We start from the raw sequence: 22,444 nt of genomic DNA on the forward strand, positions 1-22,444 counted from the left end.
GCTCTGGACTTGCAGGCAAATCTAAATCAACATTATGCTAGGTCAGTCCTTATATTGCATATCTGTAACTGTGAGACAGGAGGAGGAATTACATTTATAAGTAATTAACCAGTTTAATGAACATCAGCCAAGGGAAAGAACTCAAGTTTAAATTCAAGTCTATGCTTGGCTCCTAATGCCAGAAGAAACTGTGTACATTTGGTTTTCCCAGCAAAGCACACAGGCAATGACTGATAACAGCCATTTATTCTATCTCAGCTTGCTACGCAAGTATTTGCCTAGGACTTAACCCTATTGAATTCCAAGTAGTTTTAGAGTTTTACTGTAGGGAAGTTTTAACCTCTCTCACAGTCAGTCCTATTCCAGCACTCTTAATGCTGCTTTGATAACAGCAAAGCTTGTTTCGTGTAGTTCAGAATAACAAAGCACTTCAGCAAGCTGTGAGTGAATGCAGCTCTAACCAGCTCTAACCAGAGCCTGGTATCTTGCATACTTGTATTTCCACATCTGATCAACACATTCGGCTCGGGGACTGCATGAAAAAAGATCAGTCACTTGAATATATAAAATGCCACAGGATGTGTAACCAGTCATCTTCAGGCAAAAAATAAAAAATTCTGTTCACAAAACAAACTCCTGAACCAAAAGCAAGGCAGGCAGCTACATCTTTCCTAAACTGTGAAACTGACTTCTGAAGAATCACGACCTCCTCCTGTATATAGTTGCCATTGGAGAATTTGTTCCAGCCTTTGCATTCAATGTACACTTGCCACATATTGATTTTTTTTTCCTTCAAAGCTAATCTTTTGACTTTCCAACTGCAAAGAAGAAATATTGTCAGACTGATTATGAGGAAGCTCACTAACAGTTCACGCATTTGATGCTCTGGCTATAATGTTGTACAAATCTAATGTCATAAGTCCTGGATCATGTACAAATATAGAAAACAGCATCAAAGATGTAGCTTTTCCCTGGGTATTGGTCCTTCAGCTTGCAGAAGACTCATTCATTTCAAAACATGCTGGAATAACTGACTGGCTGCACTGTAACCCATAAATGCCCTTATATACAAGCCTTTGTATGACATTATTAAATGTCTTGAAACATTTTAAAACTTTATTATGACGTCTGACATCAACAAGGCAATTAGTGAGACCTGAGACTGTGTACTGGTCAGACACAACTGACACCAGAAGCACTTTGCAAAAGTCAGTGGTTGTCTTGGGTTTACAGGCCAAGGGTAAGTGTATGTCCACAGACATACTTTTTCATTTTTATAACTATAGCTAAGGCTTTAAGGAAAGGCCCAGATTCCCCAAATCAACTTATATCACTGCTTTCTGATATAAATAACAAGGGAGAGAAAGAATGGAGACAGAATCATGGAATGGTTTGGGTTGGAATGGACCTTAAAGATCATCTTGTTCCAAAGCAGGAGTGCCACTCACCAGATCAGGTGGCTCATGGCCCCATCCAACCTTGACCACTGAAATTATCAGATCTGACAATAATAGGAGTAGAGGAGTGAGCTCTTCTCCAAACTAGCAAAAGTCTAATAAAGAACAAGCATATAATTGTATTTTAATAAGACCTATCTCCAAAGATATCAAAAACCAGTTGGAAAGTACCAAATATGTCCCAGATTGCCGTGAAAAGTGCCAGGTGCCATGGAGAGGACAGCCAGTACTACAACTTCTACCCAGAACAGCAGAGTCATTGCTGAAGGTACAGTGACAGACCCCTCCCATCCAGCCAGGCTGTAACAGACATTTCAGAGCTGATATCCACAAAAAGGCAGGAGGGAGGATTTCATACATGTCTTATTGAACACAAGCAGGCAGAAACAGGCATTTCCCAGACCTTTCAGAATGTACAGGAGCTATCTGTAATCAATGCTGCCGCCACATGCAGCTGAGCTGGCTTTTGGTGGATGACATATGTTCCCAATTTGTTTCCCGCATAACCAGAAGGTGTGTTTACTGCTACGAAATCGAGTTAGCATTTACAAAGCATAATTATCTTTAAAAAAATGACTTTGCCATAACTTTCAACAAACTCAGAATGGACTGGAAAAGAAACAAGGACTGCTGTAGCTTATTAAAGTTAACATTTTATTGAGCAGGTGGAAACAGAAGTCAGCTGTCTGTTCTTAGTTTCTTTCCTTTCTGACCTCTCCTGGGAAGGGATGTATTCTAACAACTGAGTAACAGACTTATTCTGAAATTTTGGGGGTTTTTGTTTCTGGTATAATTCTGATTAAAGGTTTTGATTCACAATAGTCAAGAGCAAAACCAGAAACACGGGTGTCCTACAGGCTGCAAAACTGCCCTACTTAGTTTTCTAGCCAAAGTTTATAAAATCAAGCTGAGACTGAAGCGTATCATAACTGCAAGACATTAAATGTGAAATTAAGTGACAGATAAGTAATCTAACAAGACAATCTCAGCTACAAGAGTTTATTCACCTCTGCTTTTCAGAGTCACATCTCCCTATAATTTATGGCATACATATTTTCACAATTTGATGCAACATTTACATTAGTTTAATCAAACACTTTCAGAGTGCTTGGTTCATTACTTGTGTGGTACTATATCAATTGCACTTTACTTACTTCCCTAATCAAAGAGTATCTGAATTCTTTGGACTGGACAAATGGATATAGATTTTACAGGAACCCAACAAACTAAATGCATATGCATTATTTTAACCCTGAAGCATTTATATTGCCTCATAGCTCTGATTTCTAATCCAACTGGCTAATATTATTCACTGAAAAATCATAGTACAGTAATTTAAAGGGATAATAAACACATAACACAATAAATAGTAACATTCTAAGCTCTTGCCATGCCCATAAAGCTGTGATTCAGTCAAGTTCAAGCATGGGTATGGAAGTAAGCCATCCCCAGTCATCAAAATGAAAAAAGTCCTATCAAGACCCATTGATTTCTGTGGGATTTAAATACAAGTTTAGGTTCTGGATGGATTAAAGGTAAGCACACTCCTGAACCCAAGCCCAAGGACATATACATTAAATGATGCCAAATCTCCAATGTCACTTCAACTATTTAAAGTTCTTTCAGTGAAATCTTGTCACTTCCCTTTGCACAAATCCTTTGTGCCCATCACCCACGGCAAAGGGTGGCAGATCATGTTATTGCTTCACTTCTGCTCCAGACTTTCCTAGTGCTTTATCTTGTCAATAGCCTATAGTTATATATCACAACTTTCATTTTATGTTTTATTACCTTACCTAACAAGTACTGCAGGATCAGAAAACCTTTACAACTGCCATTAAGTTTGTCTAGACAGAAGGGTTTTTTCCTTAATTCTTTTCATAGCAGAATATCCTTTATTTTCCTGTAATGACATCAGTTCACTTTAGAAGGACACTCATGCACACAGGGGTTGACACATATCATACAGAAACTATTGGAGAAATTCTTGCTGACTGAGGCACATTTAGATACAGTTGTAAGACATGAAAACACACTTCTTAAAATATTTTTCCCCCTTCTTTCTTATATTCAGTGATAATGTCTGGAGTACTGCAGATAGCTAAACCAGAGTCTGCTCTGTATCCTAAATCCAAGCTCAGAACTTGCTGTGCACCAAGCAGGAGACACCAGAAGTGAGACAGGCAGGGGTGTTGTCCTTTGAACCACAAGCCCTTTCCAAATCTTCCATGTGGGAGAACTGTGTGACAACATCCATCAGACTAACGCCAAAAGGATTTCCCAAGATGGGCTCTGTACAACTGTTTAAGCAATTACTAGTACTTTGTACCCAAATCTAAAAAAAATTAAACATTTTCAGGACACTTCTGGTTCACACACCCAACTGGTCATTCTTATGAAGCTCTAATAAGGGGAAAGGCATCAGAAATTCAAACTATTTAACCATATATTTTAGCTTCAGAATGTTTTGCACTTTTAGCATTTTTTAAAACATGCGTAGCCCTGCGTCAGAGCTATTTTTCACATACACCAGCAAATATGTTTTAGAAGAAAACACAAGAAACAGGGGGTGGGAGGAGGCTGGGCAGATTTTACTCCAATATTAAATATTAGTATTAGTTAATGAATTACTGAAAATCAATATCAAATAAAAATAGTATTTGTTTTGTAGCTCCAAGTGGCACCTTTTATCTTAATACTGCAGTTTTATGTGTCATTTAGAAGCTTTGCTGTTTCAATAGCAAAGCTAAAGAGGTTAATTCCTCTTTAACAAGGGGCTCTCCCCCTTTTTCCCTCCCCCTCCCTCTCCTTTTTGGCTCGGCCTAAATTTCTAACACTACCTTATGAAATGTAGTATACAGCTTTTAATTGTGCCCAGAGGCAGTACAACTTCAGAGAGGGTTTGGAGCAACTGGCAGAGGATTTGCAGAACAGCTGTGTTCCGGGAACATGTGCAGCAGCCCCGTCAGCACCTGCACCCGCTCCGCGCTCCCGCCCCTGCTCCCCGCACGCTCCACATCTGGGATTAATCACCCCTTTTAAAGGAATTAATACTCTTAACGTTTTTATTTTATTATACCTGTAGGAACATGATGCTATATTAAAATCTGCAGCTTATAAGTAGTATTTTGTTCAAGCCAGAGTTACTGGGGGGAATAAAACCTCCCCGCGCTTTGCCAAGAATGAATTGTTTTAATATCCCAACATTCAATATTATTTATTATTAAAGTCGAGCACTGCTTTGGTGAGTAACTGGCTTTCTCAAGCTTTAACCTACTTTTCCCCACTGAACTCTACCTTACAATTCCAACATTTGCTGGAAATAAGCCCCCGTACTTCCTCCCCACATCACCATTTTCTCAGTGTACACTATTCATGCTGGAAGATTTTAAAAAAAAAAAAAAGTCCTTTAAAAACGTGATATTATTTAAATGTCATTCAATTCCAACAGCAGTATTTGCTTACAGAGTTCAGACAGCACAGAACTCTATTCATGCATGAGTTATACCACATTAACCATTTACGATAGATTTTCATGTTAATTCTACAGGCGAGGAATCATATTAGATTTGCCCATTTTGTGTAACTTATAATGGAATTCAGCAACATGAGTCCTGCTCATTATAATGGTGGGGACTAGAGAGGAAAGCTGAAAAGAAGAGGAGGGAAATCAGCTCTGGTATTAATTCACTAAAACACAGACATTTCCCAAAAGTCAGACACCTGAATGAACACTCCTGAGGTAAAGCCACAAAGACCTGCCACTATTGCTGGCACTTTGGACTGCACTAGAATTCAGTTTTAAGAGTGTCTCTGAATCAACAATTTATCCCAAAATCTGATGGACCAACCCATAAGCAATAGAAAAATACACTGCTGATGCTTTCTGCATTATTCTATAGAGTCAAAAAGACATAGTACTAAACCTTGGTTAGAGACATGGTGAATAGGACAGGTTTTTGTCTTGTAATATACCATTCATCCAAGAATTGGAACAGAAATATTTATCCCTCCAAGCCTTTAGGTAAATACCATCCCAGATTTCTCAGTGCACATTTACTTAATTTGAAAACTTAGTCTGAAAATCAAGCAAATAAGTACAGCATCCAAAACTGGTGCACGTTGCCTTTGGAACAGTTTTCCCAGTGATATCTAAAACACAGTCCTTTTGTATTTCACAATTCAGTTGCTTTACCTTGTTCCACTGAGCTGGAATTGCTCAGCAGCACAATGGCTCTTAAGCCAAAGCCATATTGGTCACAGCCACTCTCGGGCTAATTTTTCTTGTAACTGTGAACCTCAGCAGCCTCCTGGTCCCATTTATCTGTGTTGGGTACCTTCCTCCTGATGCAGACAGACTGCAGCACAAGACTAATTGCATTTTTGGCTTCCAGTGCTCAATATCTTTGCCACCTTTGCTCAGTTGTTCTTCCAAGCAGATTTTTCTATTTCTGTCATAAGTGCACAATATATTTGTAGTGACTGTAGCCTAAAAAACCTAAGTACTTAATTGAATACATTAAATTAAATACCCATTTTGAGAATTACCATACTCTGCCTGAATATTATGCACATTGCACATTTTAACAGGGAAGAGGGGAAAAAGGCAAATCTTGTTGCTCCAGCCCATGCTGGCAGAGCAGCCTTCCTGACTCACCAAATTTCTCACTCCCCCTCACCTCAGGAACAGCCCCCAGGAAAAATCCACTCAACTGCTCAGGATCCCACAGCAGCTTTTGTTGGGACTTATCCCTTTTAACAAAGGTGTTGAATATATGTTTTTAAATTTAATTGTTATTTTTTCACTATCCTAAAATGGTTTTATTGCAAGGGCATGACAGATGTGTGTTAATTTGAGCCTTAGTTAGCTCCTGTCACCCTGATTTTAATGGAGCTGAACAAGTTCATACGCCACTATCTAACTCACTGAGAAATCATAATCAGGCTGATTTATGCAATGGGCAAACCCACACCTCACACTGAACCTGCAGCACAGGCTTAGCAAAAAAGGAAACAAATGCAGGTATTGTTGCCCACACAAGCCAAGCTAGTGGAGAAAAAAAGGAGACTCAATTAAATCAGTAAAGCAAATGCACAGTTGCACAATTTTGGTTTTGGAGCCAAAGGACACTGCTTGTCCTAAGAGGTAATTCCCTCTCTGTTAGCAGGAAACCAAAACTGATGGGCAGAGGTTGGGACTGGCTGAGTATAATTTAAGTACTGATGCCTGGGGACAAGGGGTGAACAGATGCACAAACACAGCATTCCTCTTTTTCCCAAACTCTTATGAAGTATAATGGGTAGGTGTGATTGGTTGGTATTTTTCTTTAAACACTTTCCTTGGGATGCAGAGGGAGGGAGTTGGCCCTGCTCTGAGCAGGAGGGGGGACGAGGTGACCTCCAGAGGTCCCCTCCAGTCTAAATTTTTCTATGACTCTAATCAAAACCCTCAAGAGATGCTGAATCTGGCAATGCCAAACATACCCAGGAAATGTAAAATTAGAACTGATTACCAAGACGTTTGTAAACCAGAAGCCTCTGATGCCATTATAGGGTCATCTAATACTTGGACAGAAGCCTTTGCTGCCTGAAAAATGCTGGATGAAGCAGACTAATTGCAAAACACTATTTGCTGCGCTGCCAGCTTTTCCCTATGGAAAATAAAATTGCAGAGATCTTGGGAACTGGTAAATTTGCCAAGCTGGAAGTCAGGTTATGAATTTAGAAAACTTTTTTTTTTTTTTTCAGATATCAGTAATTAGATGGAAAATTGAGAAGTAATTAGATGGTAAGTTGAGAACTAAAACTATATCTCAGAACTCTAGGAACAGATTACAAGAGAAGCAATGTTTTCAAAAGCACTAAAGTAGGAGCCTATATCTTGCTACTAAAAATAAGGACCCTGGTCCTCAAGGCATTAAAATAGCTCTGCACTAGAAATTTATGTCAGTGTAACAAAATTGTCTTTGGACATCATTCTTTCAACATATCTCTGCAATTAAAAATCCCAATATGTATAAACATCCCGGGGAAAAATGCTTGTATGAGTTAAGGAACTCCTTGGAGTTCTTTTTTTTATCTTTAGACACTGTATCTAAAGCAAAAGTGCCAGACCCATAAATCACTGCAGCAGAACAGCCTAATATTTAGTCTAAGTAACACTTAAAAATAAGTTGGTTTTGTGCTTTAAGATATTTTACCAAAGAGCAAGATGAATGCAAATTGCTTAATAAAAGGCTTTTAAAAACCCAAGAAGATCCAGGAATACACATATTATTTGCTTCCCTCCAGGGAAGATCCAACAGGACCAAGTGAGCTACACAACACCTAAGAGAAGTCAAAGATTTTAAAAGGCCAAACCACAATTTCTCCATGGTTTCCAGTCTAATCTCCAAGGCATTTATTACATTTTTTACTACTTAAAAGTCACAGCAATTTTATTAATAGCCCAGCAGCCTCCATTTTCTATTTGGCAGAAGATAGAGCCACTCTTGATGGGAAAACACATTTATTCTGGGACTAGTCATGGTCAAATTTACTCAGTCTTAATGAAGACGCTGCTTCAAGACAGGAATTTATGGAAAAAACAAAAGTAAAAAAAGGCTGGAAAAGACTGACAGTGCGAAGATTTAACTTCTGGTTTAAAATCAGTGGCAGAGCCCCGTGTTATTCATTTGTCAACACCTTTGCAGCAAGTCCTCGTTGCACACTGCCAGTGGGATCTCCCAAAAGCCCTGTGCCTGCACTGGATGGGGCAGGCACAGCAGCATGGAGATCAGTGAGCTGTGAGGAGCCTGAGTTCAGTCCTGACTCAGGTGTTTCTCTCTGTATCCTAAAGGAAAGATGCTGATTCATCATCATTTTCCCCTTATACAAAAAATGTTATTTATCCAATCTGAGGTATTTGTCAGTGTTTTAGATTCCACTTACTTTGCCTGACCTTGTAATTACAGAAAGTACAGATGCTGTTGATGATTAAGACACATTTTGTGTGATGCTCACGTTCCTGGATGTCTGGTAATGTGTGGTCCAGAACCATCTTGTAACTCCATGATTTTCTCACTCTACAAAAATAATTTTACAAACACTCACCCTCTTCATGATTGTCACAATTTCTGCCAGAGAGAGCCCAGGGCTGGTAAAGTGCCAAGCAGGGCTTAAACATACTCAAGAGCTTCAAAGAGAAATGCACACAATGCTATTGATGTCAGCCTCTCAGTTTAATACATGCTTAAATTCACAGCATTAAAAATAACCAATCAAGGGGTTTTCTTTGCCATCGCCACTCTCAAAGTGAGCCTGAAATCTGTGTTAAAAAAGAACACTACAACTATTGCTTCTGCAGGGTGTTCAGTACCCTCAAACTCTCAACATGATTTTCATTAGAGGGCAAAATGTTTGGAAAATTGTTATATGAATAAATCTGAAGATGAATAATGAAAGTGAAACTTTCCATGAAATGCCCCAGTGTTCATTTTATTTAACATTCTCCATTGGTGAAAATAAATTAAGAATGAACAAGACTTGTTTATGCCTGCCTTACACCATTCTCTGTGTTTTAATAGCAACCGCATATTAATTTATCAGGATCCCATAAATTATAATTAGCCAGGAGGATTAACAACATAAATCCTTGAATTTAAAACCAACCTGCCCTGCTCTCTCTTCCCTTAGCCCTAAAGTGAAAAAGAGCCATAAAACCCATCACCGCTGTTTGATCCATTAAACTCATGAGACACTCTTATTTCAGCTGAGCTACTGGAGGTAGAGGCTTTGCAAAATCTGTTTTAAAGTTACAGCAGCCTTCCTGGAAGTGAGAGACAGCGTGCACAGGAAAGGCCCAGCCTGAACATGGGAAGATGACTCTTGCTTTTTCCACTGCATCACCAGCTGACATCAGGGAGGCTTCTCAGTATGCAGGAAATGGGCAAAAGATCTTACTAGTAAAATAGGTGAAACATAGAGGTATCACTTCCTAAGCACACCTTTGGCAAGATAAAAGGAAAATCTAACTGAGGTGGCTACATAATTTACTGGACTGGGTAGCAGGAAGGATGTGCTGCAGGTGGAGCAGATGCTCTGGGATCAGGAAGTCCCCCTTTCACAACAGCTTTAATATCCTTAAGCATCAGCTGAGGGCAAAACAAGTAACATCCCCACAGAGCTGTAAATCAGCCAGGGTGTTGTACTGGTACTCATTATCCCAAACAACTTAAGGTGCTTTGGCAGAAATGCACAACCCACTTGTACATGTAATCAGGAACTTCCTCACAAATACCAACTTGAAAACCCACTTCCTTCCCCCTCACTCCTGAAAGATTTGCATGATAGATGTGAAACACTGAAAACTGAAACCCATCAGTCCCACCTGAACACTCAGGGAGAGAGGACGGTGCTGCTCAGCTGCAGCTGGGAGAACGAATGAGCCCACACCAATGCACATCTTGTCTTCCAAAAAGACATTTTAAATTGAAATATCTGCTAGTTCAATATATTAGATAAACAGCAAAAAGAGAAATTTCTGCCAGGGCTTATTTTTGGTACCAGACTGCTCTGCAAGGGTCAGATCACCATGGGAGCTACCTGAAGAAAATCTTTAACAGGTGTAGAAATTTATATTAAGTGCTCAGGGGTTTTTTTATTTATTGCTTGAAGGAGTTTAGGCGACTTTGAAGACACCAATCCCTTATTGTCATTATAGCAGTGCTGCACACAGGGAGCAGGGATTATGGAGCAGAGCCAAAGCCACGTGGCTGCACCTACAGCACACACAGGAGCTGCACTGCCTGTCCAAAGAGCCTGCAGCCATCAGGTCACCCCCACGGTGGAATAAGCACATTTCAAAACCCGGAAAGCAGTGTTGTCTAAGGCAGAAAAATACTAAATACAAGCCTACACATTTTGGTGAGGCCCTGGCACAGGTTGCCCAGAGAAGCAGTGAATGCCCCATCCCTGGACGCGTTCAACACGAGGCTGGATGGAAATCTGAGCAACCTGGTCCAGTGAAAGATGTCCCTGCCCATGGCAGAGGGGTGAAACAAGGTAATCTTTAAAGTGCCTTCCAACCCAAACCATTCTATGACTCTATGAGCTGAAACACAAAAACCCCACAGGAGGAACTGTCAGTTTGCTCCCCTCTACCCAAGCAAGAGCATTACAAAAAGACTTTCTTGAATGGTCACCAGACAAGAGGGCATCTCCTGATACATCCACAATCTGCTACCCTTCCTAATCTCAGGAACCTGTGAGGGACATTTATGTGGCATCTAGGCTTTGGTTGGCCAAATTCCCAGATGGTCAATGGAAACAGCCCTTCTCCCTCCCTGACAGCTGGAGCTGATGTCCACCACACTTGTCTTCCCAGCCTCAGAAACCAACAGAAAAAAAGAGTCACTGAGAAAAGGGTGAGTAGAGAGGATTTGCAGTGGGGACCTATGACAGCCCATGTCTCTGAGAGGTGGGTTTAGGGATGACTAAGGGTGGTAAGCCTCAAAGCCAGAGCCCGGCTCTGCTCAGCAGCCCCAGTGTGAACAGGTTACCCCTCCGGTTTTACTCTGTTCACACCACACAGATCTCCCAAGCTGTGGGAAACCTGTGACCTGAACCTGCAGAACAAATCTCTCACAATACTGTTGACTGAGACTATTTTTTCCTCCTCATGATTAATGTTTCAGGGTCTGACAAAATACAGGGGCAGCATTTTTTGAGCTTGATACCAGTTATCCAGGGGAAGGCTGCAGCAGGCACACACGCAGTAGGAGCAGATAAGGGGGCTCAGATCAGCGTGTGATATACCTGCATGCACCAGATGAGCTGAACATGACACGGAGTACTTCTGCTCACTTCACACAGCTGATATTTATCACAGCTCCTTTCAAATGCTTATCTCCATCCTTTGGAGCTCACTTATAGCATGAACAAGGTGAACTCCCAGGTGGAACGAGGGCCCAGATGTGTAAGGGGAGGTTTCCATTCAGTAAAACCAGGATATCACCTGGTTTAGAGAGATAGGGGATACACAGCTCAGCAAAACGTGTTTCTGCAGGACTCATATGTGCAAGTAGTATAAATGCACTTAGTATGAGATACAAAAACAAAGGAAAACAACAAACCCTTTTCTTTATGCATACACACACATATATATACAAATATATATGTGCACATATATCTCTTTGTATATATGTATATATACACATACACAGACACACAAAACCCTGCCTGACTCTTCCATTTGCCTTTAACACTAAAGGTAGAGCAAAATAGCTTTCATTTTTCCTATTCTTCCTTCCTTCTCAGTAAGAGAAATGAGACCTACCAATTTAGACAGCTACGCTTAGTTGTCCTTACTAAGCACCAAAGTGAATGATTTGACTAAGATTATGCAGCCAGGGGGTTATGCACCTCTCTTAATCAAAAGAAAACACAGCTGGAATATAAAGTATTTATCCCCTTGTATTTGGGGGAGGGGGGAGGAAATTGGGTTGTATACAAGAAGAGAAAGAAAAGTTGTTAAGCATAAATGCAAACAGCTTTACAAATAAAAGCAGGAAATAAGCATCTTCTTAAAAAAAAAAAATGACTGCAGCATATTGTAAAGGAAGCTCCTGTATTCATTCCATGAGGGAATAGGAAAGTGCACTCTCTGTACAAGGCTGCCGAAGACAGAAAGCTCTGTAAGCCCATCCCAACTCCCTTAATTATTTTAATTGCAGCAGTGTGATGCCAAGGTGCTGAATTACCCCCTCAGGCTCTGGCTGCTTAGCCAGGAGGTACTGAATTAAACTGTCAGAACATGCAGAAAAATTGCAATGGTGCCTGTCAACGGTATTTGTTAAGAGACACGGGTGAGGCCAGTGACTTGTATAGAAAAAGAGCTGCCAATGCAAAGTCGTCAAAGCACAGCACTGGAACTAATGGGGTATTCAGAGGTCTTGTTCTACTTCATTGGTTAAAGCCAACAAAACTCCTGTAATATTTGGGGCGGTTTGCTATTTATGGCTATGGTAATAAAGGCCAGTTAAAGCTGCAAAGCCAGCCACAGTTAGTGGTCCCCACTGCTTCAGTTCTAAATGGCTGAGGGGGCACTAGTCCATCTCAAGCTCTGCTTTTAAAAGAGAGGGAAAAATTATAAAAAGAATTGGGTATTTAAAAATACAAAAAATTAAATGCAGAGTGGGCCACAGTTTCACAATGCACTGTTCTAGTTAAAAATAACTACATTTTGGATGCCTCACCCAGATGATTTTGAATTCAGTTATGTCTTAGCTGCAAAGGACTAGCATACAGCTGGCAATGTGTCCCAGGTTTAGCATCTCCTCTTCTTGACACGTGACAGTTTCCTTCCAGAGACACTTACCAAAGCTGAAGGTGTGTTTGATACCAAAATTTACTTTGTAACTTCTAAACCCACACAAGTTCAGATAGCGATCAAAGCCATCTGAAGAAGTCCTATTTGCTGTGGCTCTGCATGGCTCCCTTGCAGCTATTTTTAGGAGTAAAATCCTGTGCTTGTGAAATTGAAAGGCAGATAACAATGGCTGGAGCTGGCGCGTGGGCAGGTGCCATGCAAACACCTCTCAGCTCAACAGCCGTGCGTTGGCTCCGATTGTTCGGTCCCCCATGGAGCTTTGGTTCTCTTTGGGGAGGATAAAACCAGTTGGATTTTGGGATGGGTGTTAGCTCCTGCAGAAGGGCACACAGAGCTGTAACCCAGGTGAAAGTGATAAGTGGTTATGCTTGGTAGGCTGGCTAAAGGCGGAATACACCTGTCCGTGGGATTTTTAGAAACCCAGCTTCTCTGCCCTTCCATCTTTGAGCACAGCCCTTCTAGAGGCTGAAGAGCAGTAATGGTACAGAGAAAAGGACAATCTTTTTGTGTTTGTCAGAGCCACCCTTTCAGCATAGCAGGGAAGTGGAGGTAGAGAAAATGAGCATTATTTCACTGTGGGTGCTTGTCCCTGTCACTGACCATTCCAACAGCTCTGTGCCCAGACGGAGCTGCATCCCAGTTTTCCACAGTCTAAAGAGCTTTGAGAAGTGCTGCATGTCCCACCTGGCTGCTCTGCTGGGGTATCTCCCAGCTCAGTGTGCTTACCGGGATTCTTCCTTTACAGGTCTCCATTGCTGTAATCCTATATTCACTTAATGTGTTTTTCACTAAGAATACAAGTTCAAGAAAGGTTAATGATCCATTAGTGTATATTTTTAGCTAGCTAATTTACATATTGAATAGCCTGTATTTATTTTATTAAAACCAGGTCACTATATTCAGCTGACTGAATTATGTGAGATATCACATGGATTACAAAAGAATTGTTCAGTAATTAATTTTCCCCATACATGATATGTAGTTATTACCTATATTTCTAAAGAATTAAAACTGTGAATGTTCTCTTAAAGAAGCTGAAACCTTTGCTGCTATAAGAGATTTACAACTGCAATGCTCTCTGAGCTGAAGGGTTCATTTCTGCACTTCCTTTGGGATAAAATCCATACTCCTGGTACAGAACACAGCACACCAGCCTGCAGGACCTGTGGTTCAGGCCAGATTGCAAATGCTGTTTCTAAGATGTACTTGTAACTAAATAGTGTTGGCCATGCAAAGATGCACCATCACGAACTCTTATTCCCTTCTTGCCATCTGGGAATTAAAGGACAATCTTCATTAACTTTAATTAAAGAAGTTGGTTCCTTTCAAATGACGGTGACAATCCAAGTGTACATTAAGCAGCTCAACCCACTCCTACTCCCCCCCAGCATTACCTGTGGCTCTGCTCCATTAGCCCACAAATTTAACATATTTCTGTCACACACAGAGAGGAGAAGGTGGGGTGATGACTCCACAGCTCTGAAGACCACACCCCACCTCCATCACTCCAACTCAGCAGCATCACCAGAGTTAATCATTAAGCCACTTTGATATTTTTCTTGGCAAGCAGTTTAGTACAATTCTATAGCCTGTCAGTAACTTGGATATCTGAAGAATATGAGATACAAGTGATATGAGATATGGGAACTGCACCCTCAGCTGTCATGATCTCAATCACACAAACAGGTCTGAGAGAGCCCAATCACTCTCCATTTGTCAGGGCACGTGCCTGAATGGGTTTTATTCTCCTGCACTGAGGACAAGTGACCCAATGGGCATTTATAAATTCCTAAATTGCTCAAAGCTTTAAAAAGGCAAACCATACCTTGATTACCCTGCACTCAGAAAATGCCTTTGAATAGATTTAAACACTTCTGAGCAAGTTTTCAGCATTAGCACTGTTCCTTTCTTCTTGGGATAGTGGTGGCACATTGTGAAATGCCTCTTCCATGTTCCTTGCCAACATCAAAACCTCTTCACACTGCATTTTTGAATGTCATGTTCACAAGAACACGAGAGGATTTCTGGTTCTCAGTGGGAGAGTGTTATGTTTTTCCAAGTGCAAACAAAGGGTATTAAAACACCCATAGTGCTCATTATACCACTGCAGCCCACCAAAAACAAAAGGATGGATTCAATTTTCCACTGCATAATGACTATATCGTGTACAGAACTGGATGAACTAATGTATTACTTCGGAAAAGTACTAATTGCTGGGCCCTTCTGCCTTTGGGTGCAGTGGCACATGCAGAGAAAGACCAGCTTTAGGGCCAGATACAAACAAGATCTGTCACAAAGGATCACTGCCGTTATTCCATCAAATCTACCATTAGCTCAGCATTAGCCACAAAGAGTAAGCCAAAGACAAGCATCAAGAATTCAGGTATTGTTCTGCAAGAATAGAAGAAAAATAGTATTAACATTTCTTGGAATTCAATTAGTCTGCAGCCTTGTTTTCAGTGCCAAATGAGGTGCACTTTCTGTTGAGTGAGATTTGTTTTCCAGAGTAAAGAGGGCCTTGTCTCTGATAGGATTAGAAATCAAAATAGCTGAGTTGGATTAGCTACCTAACGATTAACAAAACAAACACAGTTGGGGTTTTTTTTGTGCTGAAGACATGGAAATGTGGAGTGAAGGAGACTTCCTGGACCATCAAGTCTCATATCCGTGTTATTGAAGACACCACATCATATAACTGTTCACAAACGTATCAACTTTATCATAATCTGGAGTAATTTCTACAATGATGTTTTCAGCATGATAGCATCAGCCATGTGGACAGAAAAACCAGCAAAATTTCCTTGATGCAAATTCTATTTCATATGAAATTTGCAGTCGTCATACCACAGGATTTCTGGGAAGAAATGTCTGTGTTTCTTTCTGAAGCAATGTTTGAAGATTTACAAAGCCTTATTTTTGTGAATGACAGACCAAAATGTGCAAAACGTTGCAGAGAACTAAACAATTACATAAAACCCCCCCCCTCACTTTTCTCTCTGCCAGTTTAGCTTCATTTTATCAATTTAAAAAAATAATATTGCATTTAATGTGAACTTTATTGTTCTGTATGGCCTTACTGGGAGCCTGATGTGGCACTGAAGCCCTCTTCCTCTTTTAACACTGCTGCTTCTCAAACCAATACTGAAGCTGAACAATCTTTTGTCTGAAAATCAAATTAGCACTTTCCTAAGGGTAGTGCAAGGCATTTGCATGAGCGTGAAAACTCAATCAAAAGTAAAGTTTGAGTGCTGGGCATTTATATCCTGGGCTTGCCAGAATAAAGCAGCATTAAGTTTCTCACTAAGACTCAGATTTGTAAAGATATTTAGATGCAGATAAGGTGCTTAGTGGTGCATTCAAAAAAGCCTAGGACTTTTCTGTCCTGATGATTCATTCTAATATACATTTCATTTACAAGTCAGCAGTACAATGTTGTGGTAGAAGGGATGTGGTAAAAAATAAAACACAAGGAAAAACAATAACTGAGGGTAGAAATCTGGGCACAACGAAGGCAACTGTGATGGTCCCAGTGGCTTTAATCCACACAAATCCATACAAATTCCTCTCTCTCAGACTTCTGAAGATTTCTTTTGCTAAAAGCAGAAAGCAATACAGGAATTATTATATTTAATGACATGCCACAGGACAGCTGTGTTTAGAAGGAAGTTCCAGGCTGATTTTCCTTCCCTCAGTTCTGTTTTCCAGCACTGAACCTATTGAAAAATGAACCTAAAAATTGATTCGAGGAGTTCTCTTTCTCCCCTGAAGTTTGATTCAAATCTACAGTCTTCATGTATTTCAGGCAGATTCAGTGAGACCATGGCATGTCTCAGCTCTGAAGCTGCTTCTTGCAGATTGCAGCTGTAGGGAGAAATACGTCTACATATGAAGCAAAGTGATGGAGTGAATTAAACTCCAAACACAGCCTCCAGCTAATTTTTTAATAATCTGAGCACAAAACAGAGCCTTGAGGGTAGGCAGAGCTTTTCAGTAAACCAATCAGAACTGGATTTTATTTAAACAACAGTAAAGTCAGTCCCAGAGAGCTCAGACACTTGTATACAAAGCAGCCGTGTCTCACTGAGAGCCTGTACAGTAGCTCAGCATCTCAATTTCAATCACAGTTCATTCCCTGCTGGTAGTTTTTGTCTGCAAACAAGCTGAATGTGAGCTGACAAGGGCCCCCAGAGCAAATAATACAAGCACTGGAGGAAGAAACTCACATGGACACGATGCTGACAGTTGCGCAGCCAATTCAAAAAGATTGCACAACAAGAACCCCAGTCCTCAGCTGGAGCTGCACACCACAGCATCAACAAACAGAGAGGACCTGATCTAAGGGGTTTCACCTCCTGAACCACAGCTCACCTGGGCAGAATGGGTGTGTTAGACAGCACAGGGCAAAGCCTCGGGTCTTTCTGCAAGGCCAGAGGAGGAGCAGGGCAGTTCTGTCAGCTTTTCTAAGCAAAGTTCTGCATCGCTCTGTCAAGGGACTGGGTCAATATGAAGATGTCCAGCCTGCACGTCCTGCTTGCTTTGTAGGCCTGCAGTGGATCTGCAGAGGATGTGCCTACAAAGACTTTGTAAATCTGAGTTGTTTCCAGTCTTTTACAGTAAAGGAGCTGTGCAAGTGGCCACAGTTTCTTCCAGGGATGCTGGTTTCCCCTGAGGGATACCAGGATGTGTTTATTCTCTGCACCTCTTGCCCACATTTCCTTACACAGGAGTGTCCACAGGTGGGAAAAAACTTCCAGAAGGGACCAAGATCATGGTGCTACACCATATCATGTAGTACAATCTGTCCTCCCCTTCCAGGAAATCTCGGATGGACACATATCAAGCTAAGAGAAGTGCTGGAAATACACTACTGCTCATGGTAGTATTTGAGATCCCAGCCCTGAGAGCTGCACTGTGCTAATTGCACTCACGAGTTCAACACACACATCTCAGCACAGCTTTAGAATGTGCATCCTTAAGTTTGTAAAAGATTTTGAGCCAAAATCTGCTCAATAAATGGAAGCCACCAAAATGACCAACTGCAGCTGTTAAACAGACCCACCTAAATTGCTTGATGTGGAGATGATAGATATTATTTCTTTGGAATCTCCAGTTTTCAATATCATTACCAGCTTTAAATATGATCATATTCACTGGTAATGACATCTCTCCCTTATAGGGGAGATGTGGCAACTAACTGGAATATAATAGCTAGGGATTTGCTGAGGGAAAAAAAACACTATGATGGGCTTTTTTAGAGAAAATAATAATCATAAATCCCAAAAAATAATTTGTGACCTTCAGATCCATTTATTGGACTACTGCTCATTATTGGAGTTTTAACCTGAGAAAAAGAAAAATAGGTTAGACAATAGCCTGTTGTTTTAGAGTTAATTTCTTCTAAGAGATCTGATTTTAAAGTGTGGACAAAACCAGAATATAGATGTTCCTCTCATTTTCACTAAAGGACATGTGACATATAGACACTGTCCCTATAGATAAACCTTTCTTTACTTTATGTCATTTTAAATACACTTCTGCAGCCAGCATCTCTAGCAGAGACAAGGAACACAAGGCTCCATTCTGCACTTAGTCTGTACCTGCCACAGGAGCTCAAAAATCAGTGTACAGATGCTGCCTTTGGAGATGAGCTAATATCCTCTTTACTTTGCCTCATTCAGCCAAACCAGAGTTTATAAAACAACAACTTTTTATGAGATTTCCAGTAACATTAATTGTTGGTCACAAAACTTCAAAGAAAACCAGATATTTATAGCTCAATTCATGTTTCTTTTTTTTTCCACACACTTTTACCACAACACTTTCCAGCCCGGTTCCCATGAGCACACTGCAAACAGAGCTATACCCGCTTCCTGCTGTGGCAGCCTCCTTAACCACTTCACTCCTGGTGGCTCTGCTGCCTTTTTTTTTTTTTTTTCACTTTTTTTTTTTTCCAGTGTTCATGTCCTTTCATTGTTTTCCCCAGTGTGTCACACTTGCTTCTTCCCACATCGCTTTATCGTTCATCTCCGCTCTCTTCAGCCACCCGCACAATCATTAAAATGGCATGGGAAATGAACTATATATACAAAAATATATAGACATATACCAACACACATCCCTGTGTGTATACATAGATCTATACACACAAACTACACTGGGAAAACTTTTATTCAAAGGAAAAAAAAAAAATCTCCTTTTCAGTAGAAAAATTACTTGCTAAATGAACTCATTTTTATAAACACGGAAGAGAGAGGTGGAGCGTTTTCAGATACATATATTAAATATTTCCCTATTCCTCTGAAGAACTGATATTCATAACCACTTATTTATTACAATGTAATCAGCATATTGATTATATTAAGCAATCCCTGTAAATCTCTATAAGCTGAGGTTAACAATGGCTTTTCAAATGCCATTAACTATCACCTTGCAGCTTTCTCTCTATTATGTACCATAAAGTTAATCATGTGCAAGACAGTTTTTCCAAGAGAAAAATCTGCTATACAGTGCAATGATCACCTTGGTATTTTCCTAGAACAAAGAAAAGGTCTTTCTTAAATAGGAAAAAGTCTATGCCATCAAAGAATGAGTGCTGGGCAAGATAATCATGGGTTTCCTGCAAAATTTCTCAGGTTATCTCATTAGAGCCTAAATTCTCCAGACCTTTCTTTCAGCATTAAAATCCCTGTGCCTGTTAACATGAAACGGGCTGAGACTTGTGATTGTGTAGCATGGTAAGAGGCACTGGTGTGAGGCAGGTGTGGAATGAATTACTCTTGCAGAGAGCAGAGCCCTTCCACCCTTCTCTAGAGCAGCTGCCTCAAAACGAGGTGGTCTAGGACAGGATCAGAAGGTTTCAACATTTGGAAACCAGAGCCACAGGATTTTCTCTCTTTGCTCCACCAAGGTGCGTGTGTGCCATGCCCAGGCAACAGCCAAGAGTGGAGGTCCTTCCCTCAGCACTCACAGGGGTTAATTCCTTACACAATAATTTCTCCCACAAGAGGAAATGAGTTACAGTGAGACATGCCACTGGCACGTGCAGGAGGAGGAGGCTGCTTATGTAAATGTAAAGATAGATCCATAAATCACCCCATGTAAAGTCACTGGCCATACCTTACACAGCAATAACTCCTACAGGAGATCATTAACAGAGTCAACTATTGCATTACGTACAGCACAACACTGGTGTCACACTGAAAGAAATTCAGCCTGCCCATAACATAATTTTTTCATTTGCTTACCAAATCAATATTTATCGCCCTCTGTAGTAAATTAGACAAATTTATTTAACATGGAAAAGTAACCATGTAGCATGAAGCAGGAACCCAATATTAAGTCTGCATATGATATTCAGGAGTTCAAGCCCTGTGAAGCATTTCACAGCAAAAGCACTCAGAAAAACATTTCAATTGATCTTTCCTCCCCCCTCCAAGTTCCTCTGGCAAGTGATTTGGAACATAGGTGCCAAATTAGGGTAGCTCGAAGGTTTCTATTACTATTTGGCACACTGAGGAGCCAGTGATTTAAGACAATATGAGATGTCCATTAGCTGTAACAATGAATTCAAATGCTCAGAAGCCAGGCTATAAATCTACCCTTTTGGAAAGATTAACCACTGTTTGCCTAAAGTTAGCAACTCCACCTTTGAGGGGAAAATGCACCCCTCCTGCTAGTTCCTGCCCAGCCAAAAACAGCTCAGGAGCTGCATCCCACAGCAGCAGCTGGCACAGGGAGCACAGACAAAACAGTTGGGAAATTCAGCCTTTGGACGCCTGCAGTCCCAGAGGATTAACTGAATGCAGAGAGAGGTCAGGTGCCTCTCGGGTGCTCTAACTCCCTCCTGCACCTCTGAGGCCACCCTGTCAGGAAACCTACCCAAAAACTTCTGGAGTCCAACAGTCAGGGCAGTCTCTGAAGACAAATTATCACAGCAGAAAACCTCCAATAAATTCCCTTTCCCACCATCACAAAAAAAAAAAGAAAAAAATATGCCCCAGGGCTTATGTCTTTCTAGTCGCATGCCAAATGAGGCTTTTAATTCTGATTTTTGCTGAACTTGTGCATAAATAAACTCTATGTCACAGGAAATGGTAAAATGAAACTGCTCTGTACCTACATTACCCAGGATGCCTGAAGTTCAGCAATCCAGGATGCTGGACACTGGGCAAGTCTTATTCCTTATAGCTGAAGAGTGGCATAGTAATACTCCATGTGCTAGAGATGGCAGGCAGGAAGTGAGAGGCAGGGATGGATAAACAGAAGACTGGGTAAAAAAACACAGTATTTTGTTTTCCTGATGTACCTGGATTAACAATATATCATTCACTTATCCACTGGACAGCTATAACATAGACCACAGCAAAAACTAGCAAGGAGCATCAATTTATTGCCTCCATTCAAATTTTGTAGCAGGTTTTGGCAAGCAGCTAAAGCTGCTAATATAGCACTTACTGTATTGATGGCCCTAAAGTCATTTGTAATACCATAAAACAAATTTGTATGATATCCACAAATCAATTGCTCCATTTAGATGTTATTTCTTACACAAACAAGTAACTGTGGTCTTGGCAAAGAGATATGTCAGACCAAAAATGGAAAAAAAAAAAATAGTAAGGAGAAAAGGAAAGGACACAACTGCTCTCAGCAGTGCTCTCTCATCCTCCCTCCATCCTCCCACAAATTTCTTTTCCCAATGTCACTGAAAGTAGGTTCAAAAAGAGTTTTCAAAATGCAGTTCTGCTGGATGGTGCAGGCAAGTCTGTGGATGTCATCAGCCTCAAGATATAGATGTTGGCAATGGCAGCAAATGCCAACACAGAGCAGAAAATGAAACAGAAATGCTCAGCCATGGAACAAGAAGAAACCCTCAGCACAAGGCCATGAACACACAACCACTTCCTCTGCGAAGCTGCTGCTCTCCTGCTCATGTTAGAACTAATGTCTGGGGCACCCTTACCTCAATAGCCACGCTCACAGCAAATCTTTGAAGGCTTCAAAAAAAGAAAAAAAGAAGAAAAATAAACGTATAACTTTATATGAAATCAGCTAAAAACATTCTTCTGGAGGCAGTAATGGTTGTGCTGTCAATGCTCTGCTTCTAAATATTTGTTACAGTGTATAAATGCAGGGGTTTAACCTCCTGATTTGTACACCTGAAGGAAAGGTGCTGATACAAATTAGAGGTATGCAAAAATGCAACTCGCCTGCCCCACACAGGGACTGTGAAATCTCAGGAGTGCACTGCTCACTGTTTTGTTTGGAACGTTATTTGTCACGCTGTAAAGAAAAATGAGGGTGCAGGGTTTCCAGGGCTGGAGAACAATGACATAACATCTTTCTACATCCACATTTTACAATCCCTCCCCGTGCTTCTCTCATGTTCTCCCACCTCAAAGTAGCTCACAAATGATGATGTTGTAGATGTGGTGTTTTATAACAGCAGCGGGTGGTTAACCAATGTAAATCCCACAGAGAGAGCAAGGGTGGGCTCCCGGGGTGGGGCTTATTTAGGGTTTAGTGCTTCTTTCTATGAAAATGCAAATCAAAAGCAAGTGAAACCCACCCAGTTTCTGCATGGAAGAAAATTACTGGCCGTTTACACAAAAAATGAAAGGAA

This window comes from Corvus brachyrhynchos, unplaced genomic scaffold (assembly GCF_000691975.1).
Source record: "Corvus brachyrhynchos isolate BGI_N302 unplaced genomic scaffold, ASM69197v1 scaffold26, whole genome shotgun sequence".
Taxonomy (NCBI): Eukaryota; Metazoa; Chordata; class Aves; order Passeriformes; family Corvidae; genus Corvus; species Corvus brachyrhynchos.